Source organism: Prionailurus viverrinus, chromosome A2 (genome assembly GCF_022837055.1).
Source record: "Prionailurus viverrinus isolate Anna chromosome A2, UM_Priviv_1.0, whole genome shotgun sequence".
NCBI lineage: Eukaryota > Metazoa > Chordata > Mammalia > Carnivora > Felidae > Prionailurus > Prionailurus viverrinus.
The window spans coordinates 6,291,374-6,304,430 of NC_062562.1; the positions used below are offsets into that span (position 1 = coordinate 6,291,374).

General features: G+C 39.2%; 1 long non-coding RNA gene across 1 annotated transcript in view; it reads left to right on the forward strand.

Annotated features, from left to right (window-relative positions):
- Positions 1 to 1,489, forward strand: part of LOC125150077 (uncharacterized) — a 35,786-nt gene extending 34,297 nt beyond the window's left edge. The window contains exon 7 of the long non-coding RNA XR_007146162.1: positions 1,449 to 1,489. This is a non-coding gene — a long non-coding RNA (uncharacterized LOC125150077). The remainder of the gene's footprint in view (positions 1 to 1,448) is intronic.
- The last annotated feature ends 11,568 nt before the right edge of the window (positions 1,490 to 13,057 follow it).

The window sequence follows — 13,057 nt, forward strand, 5'->3', positions numbered from 1 at the left end:
ACTATTTGTGTCATTCCAAAAATAACTTTTTTCCAGGAGATACCTCACTCCTATTAGTCTGCCTCTTAACCCTGTGGGAAGAAGACCACTCTCCAGCACCTTCTACGGCAGCCCTCCATCTTTCCACCATGACCTCCTGCCCTGCATCACCAACCACAAAATACTAATCTTTACATCTATTTTATTATCATTAGCTCATGGCCTCCAACAGTGTAACTGCCAAGCTTGCCGCCTTGAATATTGTCAAATGCACACTTTATAAGTCCACAAAGATATTGTTAGAGTCCACAAAATAATTTCATATCTTTACATAGTACCTACCAGATTTAGTAGAGACCTTGGTTATGGGCTAGCCTATGAGGACTTCTTATACTCCCGTAATGTTTTCCATGTATTCCATGGCAACTTAAGCCATACTCTCTGATAATCACCACTACCATCACCCTAAAGTTTCCTTACTATCGAACCATCAGAAGATCAGTTGCCTTAATCATGTTCTCTTTTGCTCTGTGTTTATGATGCTTTGACACTTTAGGGATCAATCTGTCCAGGAAGATACTGCTCCTTCAGGTCTGGCTAATCCCTAAAGATAGTAAACAACTTGATCAAGAACATTTCTTTCTTGTGGAAACCAAATCATCCAGTATCCAATATCCCCAACCTCCTTTAACTCTTACATGCAAAGCCAGTATTTCTCCTAAGTCAACCCAGGGCCAGATACCAGAAAACTAGATACATTGCCTATGACCCAAAATCTGGTGGCATTAGTCAAACTAGCCAATTCTGTTCAGCCCTACCTTGCTCTTTCAGTGGAAACCCAATGAAGACTGTGGCCTGTGTTTTCTCCTTTCTTCAGACCAATTCTGAACCCTCATGGGGAGTCATGCTGTCTACCCTTTGGGCTGTGGTAAACTTTTCCTTCAGTGTTTTTAATCTCCCTGTGTCTTTATTCAGTCACTTTCAGAAATTAAGATCAAGGCACCAATCTACCATTTCTTTGCTTTTTTCATAAGTTTTACTACTATGTATAGATCCCAAAGCAAAGTATTTCCCTCCTTAGTTGATTTTTGAACTATATATAAAAGCTTTTGTTACTGAGTCATTCCTTTGTTATTTTATTCACTCACTGTGTATTAGTGTTCAAATTTATTAGGTAATTACAATGTTTTTCCGAAGTGTTTGTGCAATATCTCTGTGGTTTAATTTGCCTTTCCCTATTACTGATGGTATGAACATCTTGTCAAGTACTATGGCTATTTGTTTTCCTCCTTGTTGGAATACCAGTCATAGCTTTGGCTAATTTTTCTAATAGTTCTTTTAAAATAATTTTGAAGTCTTTTGTTAATGTGGTACTCCTCATTCATGGATAACAAGATTACATTAGTTTCCACTTAATGTGTTTTCAGTTTTGATATAGTATCTTAAGAGTATCTTTTTTTCTTTTTAAGAGAGAGCACGAGCTGGGGAGTTGGGGAGAAGGAGAAGAGAGAGAATCTTAAGCAGGCTCCACACCCAATGAGGAGCCCTGTGTGTGCCTTGATCTCACGACCCTGAGCTGAAATCAAGAGTTGGATGTTTAATGGACTGAGCTACCCAGGCACCCCAAAGAAAGATTTCTTAATTTGGGCATAGCTAATTTTGTTTCCAAAATTTTCTTTTACTCTGTGGTCATAAATATGTTCACCTGTCTTGAATTCCCAAATTTTTATACTTTTTGTTTCTCATTCATGTGCTTAATCCATTTAGAACTGGCTTTTCTTTTTGTTACCAATATGTCTAATTTTGTCTCATCCACCATGAACATAAAATTGTCACAAGACTGTGTATTGAAAATTTTGCCTTTCTCTGAGAACACAGAGAAAGGAGAACTCTTGTACACTGTTGGTGGAAATGCAAACTGCCAGTCTGAAGAGCTGGTACAGCCACTATGGAGGGTCCTCAGAACGTTAAAAGTAGAACCACCCTGTGATCCAGTGATCACACTACTTGGTATTTACCCAAAGAATACAAAAGTATTATTTCACATGCACCTCTGTTTATAGCAGCACTATCTATAATAGCCAAATTATGGAAACAGCCCAAGTGTACATTGATGAATGGATAAAGAAGATGTGGCATCTGTAACAATGGAATACTAGCCATAAAAAGGAATGAAATCTTGCCATTTGCAACAATATGGATGGAGCTGGAGAGTGTTATGCTAAGCGAAATAAGTCAGCCAAATATCAGATTTCACTTATCTGTATAATTTAAGAAAACAAGCAAGGGGAGAAAAAGGAGAGGCAAAGCAAGACTCTTTTTTTTAGTGTTTATTTTTGAGAGGGACAGTGCAAGTGGAGGAGGGGCAGAGAGAGAGGGAGACAGAGAATCTGAAGCAGGCTCCAGGCACTGATCTGTCAGCACATGCCCAATGTGGGGCTTGAACCCACAAACTGAGAGATCACGACTTGAGCTGAAGTCGGATGCTTAACTGACTGAGCCACCCAGGCACCCCATAAACAGACTCTTAACTATAGAGAACAAACTGATGGTTACCAGAGGGGAAATGGGTAGGGGGGGGGGGGGATGGGTGAAACAGATGATGGGGATTAAGTAATGTACTTGTGATGAGCACCAGGTGATGTATGGAATTGTTGAATCACTATTTGTACACCTGAAACTACTATTACACTGTATATTAATTGGAATTTAAATGAAAACTTTATTTTTTAATGTTTATTTATTTGGAGGGAGAGAGCATGAGCAGGGAGGGCAGAGAGAGCTGGGTAGAGGATCGAACCAGACTCTGCACTGACAGCAGCGAGCCTAGTGTGGGGCTCAAAGTCATGAACTGTGAGATCATGACCTGAGTTGAAATTGGAGGTTCAACTGACTGAGCCACCCAGACTCCCCTTAAATTATTAAAAAATAATAAATATAGTGAGTTTAAAAAAAACATTTTTTAAAAAGTTTGCTTTTCTCTACTGATTTGGAGTGTAACATCAGCCATCGGGAGAAAAATCCATATAAATTTGGATCTGTTCTGAAGATTGTATTTTATTCCTTCGGTCAGTTGGGACTCATCTCTGCATGACTACCTCTTGCCTTCATTTACTAACTTTAACTGTGTCTCTTAATGCTGGAGAGTGCTATTTTTTGTGGCATTATTCCTTTTTTTTTTTTTTTTTTTTTGCAGTTTTGGTTTTTACTTTTTTTAATATTAAATATAATTTATTGTCAAATTGGTTTCCAGAGTGCCATTATTCTTAAGGAATGCTGTCTTTCCTTGGTTCTTTGCTAGAATTTGGAAATTACAGCAGAGTTAGAGAAAAAGTTGGTAGACTAGTACAAAGGACTCCAATATAACTACTCAGATTCACTAATTCTTAAAGTTTTGCTACTTCTTTCTCATTCATTCTCGTTCTCCTATTTCTTCTCATACACATGTATTTTCCTCCTGAAATGTTCAAGGGTAAGTTGCATTCACCATGCCTCTTTAACCCCGTAATATTTTCAGTAGGTGTTTCTGAAGCACAAGAGTGTTATCTGATTTATAGTCCATATTCCTTTTATCAGCTGTTTCATGTTATTATGGTAAAATTTATCCTTCAGTTCAAAGCCATGTATTGATTTCAATGGCCATGGTACTTTAACCAACTTCAAATATTTTCCTTAACTTTGTCTTTTATGATATAGACAATTTTTAAGAACACAGAAGTTTCCTTTGTTGAGTATCTTTCAACTGCTGTTTGTTTCTTTTTTAAGCTTCATGTTTTATATAAAAAAACATTCATGTTTTATATTTTTGGCTGGATATCAAAAAAGAGACATATATATCAAAGATAGCACCTAGACAGAAGCCAATGAAGTCATTTATTCCAACATTGTTAATGTTAGTTTTTATTACTTTGGTAAAATACGGTAGGTGTCTGGTTTTTACTTGTACAAGTCTTATTTTCCCATTTATAATTAGTTGTGGGAGATCCATATATATTTTTATGTCAGTTTGTTAATTTCATCTAATGCTTAGTCTACTTTTGATGAGATGTTAGCTGAATCTCTGAATCTCTAAATCATTGTAAGGAGAATTTGAGTTTCTGGTATTGGACTTTACAAAAACCATGGTGTTTCTTCCAGTATATTTATGTCTTCTTCAATGGAGTTCAATATTTTACAATTCTTTTTCTTACAATTTGTTCTTAACATTTAATAAACTTTTATATTCACCTTGCTATACATTAGATCTCCAGAATCTATTCATCCTACATAACTGAGATTTTGTGCCCTTGATCTACATTTCCTGTTACTTCCACCCCACCCCCACCCCACCTAGCCTTTTCTAAGGATTATTTCACTTAGCAGAATGTCCTTCAGGTGTATCCATGTGGTTACAAATAACAGGATTTCCTTCTTTTTATGGCTGAACAATATTCTACAATACATACATATCACATCTTATGTATTCATCTATAGATGGACGAGTTTTTTCCATATCTTGTATATCGTGAGTAGTGTAATTGTCTTACTTTTAAATGTTACACCTTTTAATTTTTCTGATTGTGTATTGTATTTTATCCAGCTACCTTAGTAAACTTTAAAATTCTAATTTTTAGGTGTTGTTTTGGTTTGACACATAGGCAATCATATTATCTATAACTAATTACAGGGGTTTTTTTCATACTAATTCTTACTTTATATATTTTTCCTGATACCAATAGAACAATACTTCCAGTACATTGATGACTAGAAAGTAGTAAAAACAGCATATTTGTGTTTTTCTTCATCCTAATGGGATGTGCTTTCCATCTTTACTATTTATTTTGTAGGTTGTTGTAAAGGCTTTTAGTAACCCTATTACCCTACTTCTCATAGTTTGGGTAGGCTTTCTCCTGAATGCCTTCTGAACTTTTTTTTTTTTAATTTTTTTTTTAATGTTTATTTTTGAGACAGAGAGAGACGGAGCATGAACGGGGGAGGGTCAGAGAGAGGGAGACACAGAATCCAAGGCACGCTCCAGGCTCTGAGCTGTCAGCACAGAGCCTGATGCGGGGCTTGAACTCACGGATGGTGAGATCATGACCTGAGCCGAAGTCAGACGCTTAACTGACTGAGCCACCCAGGCGCCCCCTTCTGAACTTCTTAAATGCATTCCCTTTATTCCTCTAAGATATTTGTTCACTGAAATTATTCAAGTATGTAGAACTGTACCTGCATTAGGTGCCTATTATTTGAATGGATAAATGAATGAATGGAAGCATTTAAAAAAAAATTTTATGGTTATTTATTTTTGAGAGAGAGAGAGAGTGCCAGCAGGGGCGGGGGTCAGAGAGAGAGAGTGAGACACAGAATCTGAAGCAGGCTCCAGGCTCTGGGCTGTCAGCACAGAGCCCAGTGTGGGGATTGAAACCATGAACAGTGAGATCTCAACCTGAGCTGAAGCAGATGCCCAACCAACTGAACCACCCAGTCACCCCAAGAAAGCATTTAAAAAAATCAACATGGTATACCTTAGTAGAAGATGGCAGCATAGTAGGAGGATGCTCAGCTCATTTTGTCCTTCAAACACCACTAGGTAGCTACCAAATCATTCTGAATACCCCACATATCAACCTGAAGACTGACAGAATAAACTCCACAACTGAAGGGAGAGAAGAAGCCACATGGAAGAGGGTAGGAAGGGAGGAGACATGGTTTGGGGAAATGGATCACAGATGCTGTGATCACACAGAAGGGGGAGAGGAACGCAAGGGAGAACATAAGGGAGCATAAGGGAACGCAAGGGAGAACATTTACCCAGAGCCATTGGCTAGGAAAATGAGAGGGGCTGATTTTTGTGAGTTTCTGCAACTAGTGGAGCTTAAAGACTGGAGGCTTTTTTTTAATGTTTATTTGAGAGAGTGTGTGCAAACGGGGTAGGGGCAGAGAGAGAGGGAGAGAGAGAACCCCAAGCCCAAGCTGTTAGTGGGGCTCGATCTCATGAACCATGAGATCATGACCTGAGCCAAAATCAAGAGTCATATGGATAGGTCTCTTAGGATAAAGAAAGCAAAAGCAAAAATAAACTAGTGGGACTACAATAAAATAAAAAGGTTTTGCACAGCAAAAGGAATGATAAACAAAATAAAAGGCAACCTAGGGAATGGGAGAAGATATTTGCAAATGATATATCTGATAAGGAGGTAACGTTGAAAAATATAAAAATATAAAAAGAGCTTATACAACTCAACACCAAAAAACTCCAAACAATCTGATTAAAAAATGAGTAGAGGTGCCTGGATGGCTCAGCTGGTTGAGCATCAGACTCTTGATTTTGGTTCACGTCATGATCCTAGGGTCGTGGGATTGCACCCACGTCAGGCTCTGCACTGAGCATGGAACCCAACTCATGCTCTCTCTCTCACTCAAAAAAAAAAAAAAAAAGTTTAAAAAGTGGACATAGACATGTTTCCAAAGAAGATATATAGATGGCCAACAGACACATGAAAAGATGTTCAATATCACTAATCATCAAAGAAATGTGAATCAAGAATGCCTGGGTGTCTCACTTGGTTAAGCATCTGATTTTGGTCATGATCTGAGTTCGTGAGTTTGACCCCCACTTCAGGCTTTGTGCTGACAGCTCAGAGCCTGGAGCTTGCTTCAGATTCTGTGTCTCCCTATCTCTCTCCCTCTCTCTCTCTGCCCCTCCCCTGCTTTTGCACTTGCTCTCTCTCTCTCAAAAATAGATAAACATTAAAAAAAAAAGAAATGCAAATCAAAGTCACAATGAAATATCACCTCACACCTGTTAGAATGGCTAAAATAAAAAATTCAAGAAACGGGCACCTGGGTGGCTTAGTCAGTTAAGCGGCCAACTTCGGCTCAGGTCATGATCTCATGGTACATGAGTTCGAGCACCACATGCGGCTCTGTGCTGACAGCTCAGAGCCTGAATCCTGCTTCAGATTCTGTGTCTCCCTCTCTCTCTGCCCCTCCCTTGCTCACACACTCTCTCTCTCTCAAAAAAATAAACATCAAAAAAAATTTTTTAATGCAAGAAACAACAAGTGTTGGTGAGAATGTGGAGAAAAAGGAACCCTTGTGCATAGTTGGTAGGAATGTAAATTGGTACAGCCATTGTGGAAAACAGTATGGAGGTTCCTCAAAAAATTAAAAACAGAAATACCGTATGATCCAATAATTCTACTAGTGGGTAGAATTCCCCACACAGGGAAAACTAAAACACTAATTTGAAAAGATATGTGCACCCCTATGTTTATTGCAGCATTATTTACAATAGCGAAAACATGGAAGCAACCTAAGTGTCCCATCTATAGACCAATGGATAAAAAAATGAGATATACATACACAATGGAATATTATGCAGCCATAAAAAAGGATGGGATTGTGCCATTTCAGACAACATAGATGGACGCAGATCGTATTATGCTAAGTAAAATAACTCATACTGATAAAGACAATTATCATGATATTCTCATAAATAGAATCTTTTAAAAAATGAACAAAAAGCAAAATCAGAATCATAAATACAGAAAACAAACTGTATACACACACAATGGAATGTAGGTCAGTAAAAAAAAAAAAAATGAGATCATGCCATTTGTGATAACATGGATGGACCTAAAGGCATTATGCTAAGTGAAATAAGTCAGATAGAGACAGAGAAATACCCTATGACCTAACTTACACGTAGAATACAAAAACAAAAACAAAAACAAAACAAGAAACAAACTGAAATACAGAGAACAGGTGTTTGCCGAAGGGGAGTTTGAAGCAGATAAAAAGGGGAGTTTGAAGCAGATAAAAGAGATTAAGAGATACAACCTTCCACTTATAAAATAAATAAGTCACAGAGATATGGAGTATAGTATGAGGAATATGGTCAAGAATTTGTAATAACACTGTATGATGACTCATGGTAGCTGCAATTATTGTGCACATCAAGTAATATACAGAATTGTCAAATCAATATGTTGTATGCTTGCAACTGGTATAATGTTGTATGATAGTTATACTCAATAAAAAAGAAAAAAATGAAGGCTGAGTGATATAAGGAAGGAAATAACAGAGCAGAAAGACATGAAATAATGACTAAAAAGACAATACAAATGATCAGTGAGACCCAGAGCTCTCTCTTTTGAAAGATAAACAAAATTGACAAACCTTCAGCTAGACCCATCAAGAAAAAGAAAAGACTCAAATGAGAGATGAAGAGGAGGGGCACCTGGGTGGCTCGGTTGGTTAAGTGTCTCTTGGTTTTGGCTCAGGTCATGATCTTACAGGTTCATGAGATCAAACCCTGCATCCTGCTCACGCCGATAGGGCAGTGCCTGGGATTCTCTCTCTCTCTCTTTCTCCTCTCTCAAAATAAATAAACTTAAAAAAAAAAAAAACAAAAAAGAAATGACGAGGAAACAAAAATATACCACAAAACATACCACATATACCACAGAAATACAAAGATTCTTAAGAGACTACCATAAACAATTATATGCTGACAAATTAGACAACCTGGAAAAAAAAAAAAAAAGGCTGAATTCCTAGAAATATACAACCTACCAAGACTGAGTCATAAAGAATTTAAAAATCTAACAGATCAAGATTGAATCAAGAATCAAAAACATCCCGACAAACAAGAGTCCAGGATCAGCTGGCTTCACTAGTGAATTCTAACACTTAAAGGAGAATGAATTCCAATTCTTCTTAAGCCTACACAAGACAGAAGAGGAGGGAACACTTCTAAGTTCACTTTATTTTTTTTTTTAATTTTTTTTTTTCTTCAACGTTTTTATTTATTTTTGGGACAGAGAGAGACAGAGCATGAACGGGGGAGGGGCAGAGAGGGAGGGAGACACAGAATCGGAAACAGGCTCCAGGCTCTGAGCCATCAGCCCAGAGCCTGAGGCGGGGCTCGAACTCATGGACCGCGAGATCGTGACCTGGCTGAAGTCGGACGCTTAACCGACTGCGCCACCCAGGCGCCCCTAAGTTCACTTTATAAGACCGACATTATCTTGATACCAAAACCAAACAAGGGTGCCACAAGAAAAGAAAATTCCAAGCCTATATTCCTGATGAATAAAGATGAAAAATCCTTCAATAAAATTTCAGCAAATTGACAATATAGTCAAAGGATCTTACTACACAATGAAGTGGAATTTATTCTTAGGGATGCAAGGATGGTTCAACATTGCAAATCAATATAATACACCACATTAGCAAAATGAAGGGTAAAAACCATACGAATTACTATCTTGTGCACCTGAAAATAATATAGCACTACAGTAACTGAAATTAAAAACTTTTTAGGGGCGCCTGGGTGGCGCAGTCGGTTAAGCGTCCGACTTCAGCCAGGTCACGATCTCGCGGTCCGTGAGTTTGAGCCCCGCGTCGGGCTCTGGCCTGATGGCTCAGAGCCTGGAGCCTGTTTCCGATTCTGTGTCTCCCTCTCTCTCTGCCCCTCCCCCGTTCATGCTCTGTCTCTCTCTGTCCCAAAAATAAATAAACGTTGAAAAAAAAAAAAAAAATTAAAAAAAAAAAAAACAAAACTTTTTAAAAATCACAAAAAAGGGCACCTGGGTGGCTCAGTCACCTAAAGTGTGACTTTGGCTGAGGTCATGACCTCACCGTTCATGAGTTCAAGCCCCACATCAGGCTCTCTGCTGTCAGCACAGAGCCCACTTCAGATCCTCTCCCTCTCTCTCTACCCCTCGCCCACTCATGCTCTCTCTCAAAAATAAACATTAAAGGGGCGCCTGGGTGGCTCAGTCGGTTAAGCAGCCGACTTCGGCTCAGGTCATGATCTCATGGTCCGTGGGTTTGAGCCCCCCATCGGGCTCTGTGCTGACAGCTCAGAGCCTGGAGCTGGTTTCAGATTCTGTGTCTCCCTCTCTCTCTGCCCCTCCCCTGTTCATGCTCTGTCTCTCTCTGTCTCAAAAATAAATAAACGTTAAAAAAATAAGAAAATCAATTTAAAAATCACAAAAAACCCATATGATCATTTCAATAGATGCAAAAAAAAGCACTTAATAAAACCCAACACTGATTCATGATAAAAACTGTCAACAAAGTGGGTATACAGGGAATGTACCTCAACATAATAAAGGCAATTTATGACAAGCCCATAAATATCATCATACTCTGGGGAAAAGCTGAAAGTTTTTCCTGTAAGATCAGGAAAAAAGCAGCAACTCCCACTCTCATCACTTTTATTCAACATAGTATTGGAAGTCCTAGCCAGAGCAAGAAAAAATAATGCATCAAAATTGGAACAGAGGTAAAAATGTCACTATTTGCAGATGACATTATAGGATGTATAGAAAACCCTACAGACTCTGGGGCGCCTGGGTGGCGCAGTCGGTTAAGCGTCTGACTTCAGCCAGGTCACGATCTCGCGGTCCGGGAGTTCGAGCCCCGCGTCGGGCTCTGGGCTGATGGCTCAGAGCCTGGAGCCTGTTTCCGATTCTGTGTCTCCCTCTCTCTCTGCCCCTCCCCCGTTCATGCTCTGTCTCTCTCTGTCCCAAAAATAAATAAACGTTGAAAAAAAAATTTAAAAAAAAAAAAAGAAAACCCTACAGACTCCACCAAAAAACTATTAGAACTAATAAATGAATTAAGTAAAGTTGCAGGATGCAAAATCCATATACAAAAATCTATTGCGTTCTATACACTAATAATGAATTGTTAGAGAAATTAAGAAAACAGTCACATGCACAATTGCATCAAAAAGGATAAATTACCTAGGGGCTCCTGGCTGGCTCAGTCAGTAGAGCATGCAACTCTTGATCTTGGCATTGTGAGTTTGAGCCCCACACTGGGTGTAGAGATTACTTAAAAATAAAATATTAAAAAAAAAATTTTTTTAATGTTTTTAAATTTATTTTTGAGACAGAGCATGAACAGGGGAGGGGCAGAGAGAGAGGGAGACACAGAATCTGAAGCAGGCTCCAGGCTCCGAGCTGTCAGCACAGAGCCTGATGTGGGGCTCGAACTCACAGACTGCGAGATCATGACCTGAGCCAAAGTCGGATGCTCAACCGACTGAGCCACCTAGGTGCCCCCAAAATAAAATATTTTTTAAAAAAGAATAAAATAGCTAGGAATAAATTTAATTAGGGAGGTGAAAGACCTGTATGGTGAAAACTATAAGACAGTGATAAAAGGCACTGAAGACAAAGAAATGGAAAGATATTACATGCTCACGGATTGGAAAATATCCATACTATCCAAAGCAATCTACAGATTCAATGCAATCCCTATCAAAATTCCAATGGCATTTCTCACAGAAATAGAATAAACATTCCTAAAATTTGAATGGAACCACAGAAGACCTTGAATAACCAAAGCAGTCATGAGGCAAAAGAACAAAGCTGGAGGTATCACACTTTCTGATTTCAAACTGTTATCAAAATTATACAAAGCTAGAGTAATAAAAAAAAATATGTATGGTAGGGGCGCCTGGGTGGCTCAGTTGGTTGAGTGACCGACTTCAGCTCAGATCATGATCTCACAGTCTGTGAGTTCAAGCCTCACATCGGGCTCTGTGCTGACAGCTCAGAGCCTGGAGCCTGTTTCAGATTCTGTGTCTTCCTCTCTCTCTGCCCCTCCCCCACTCATGCTCTGTCTCTGTCTCAGAAATAAATAAACCTTAAAACAAAAACAAAAACAAAAACGTATGGTATAGACACATGCATCAGTGGCACATAATAGAGAGCCCAGAAATAAGCTCATGTATTTTTGGTCAATTAATTTATGACAATGGAATTAAGAACATACAACAGGGAAAGAACAGTCTCTTCTATAGATGGTGTTGGGAAAACTGGACAGGCATGGGTGAAGAAGTGAAAACGGAGAAAAAAAAAAAAGAAGTGAAAACAGACCACTATCTTACACCATATACAAAAATTAACTCAAAATGGATTACAGTCTTGGGGCGCCTGGATGGCTCAGTCGGTTAAGCGTCCGACTTTGGCTCAGGTCATGATCTCACGGTTCATGGTTCAAGCCTTGTGTCAAGCTGTGTGCTGATAGCCTGGAGCCTGCTTCTGATTCTGGGTCTCCTTCTCTCTCTCTCTCTGCCCCTTCCCCACTCATGCTCTGTCTCTCAAGAATGAATAAATGTTAAAAAAAATTTTTTTAATGTATTAAAGACTTGAGTTTAGGGGCGCCTGGGCAGCTCAGTCGGTTAAGCATCCAACTTCAGCTCAGGTCATGATCTTGCAGTTCATGGGTTCAAACCCCATGTCGGGCTCTGTGCTGACAGCTTGGAGCCTGGAGCCTGCTTCTAATGCTGTGTTTCCCTCTCTCTCTGCCCCTCCCCTACTCATGCTGTCTCTGTTTCTCTCAAAAATAAATAATCATTAAAAAAAAAAAAAAAAGGTTAAGGGGCACCTGTGTGGCTCAGTCGGTTAAGCATCTGACTTTGGCTCAGGTCATGATCTCACAGTTCGTAAGTTCGAGTCCTGCCTCGGGCCCTGTGCTGACAGCTTGGAGCCTGCTTCGGATTCTGTGTCTCCCTCTCTCTCTGTCCCTCCCCTGCTTGTCCTCTCTCTCAAAAAATGAATAAACATTTAAAAATTTAAAAAAAATATTAAGGGAGAGAGAAAAATCAAAACCAGGAAAAATTGTTTCTAGTTTTGGAAAAGATGAAATAAACACAATTTGGCTCATCTGTCCCACCGAGTGAAGGAAGGTATAAAAAGCTTGGACACAATGCCTGGAACAGCTATTTGAGGAATCCCAAAAAAAATAAATAGTTGCAGGTAGACTGATGAAAAACCTCAGATTTCAAAGTACCAGCAAACAGGCAGCAAATTTACCAGTTTTTCCCCCTCTGGTATAACCTGGCCTGGACTCAATGCAGTTGAAAATCCACAAGTAGGTATCAGCAACAACAGACCTTGTTCCCAAAGATGCCCTCAGCTCTTGGCACGAGCAGTAGGTAGTCAGGCTCTCAGTCTTAAGTGAGAGAGACAAATACCAGTTTTTGTTTTCTGCATTTTTTTATACCGCAGCCTTCAAGACATCTTGTGGCAGCCGTGAGACACACCAAAGACCTTGAGAACTGGACCATAAGCTA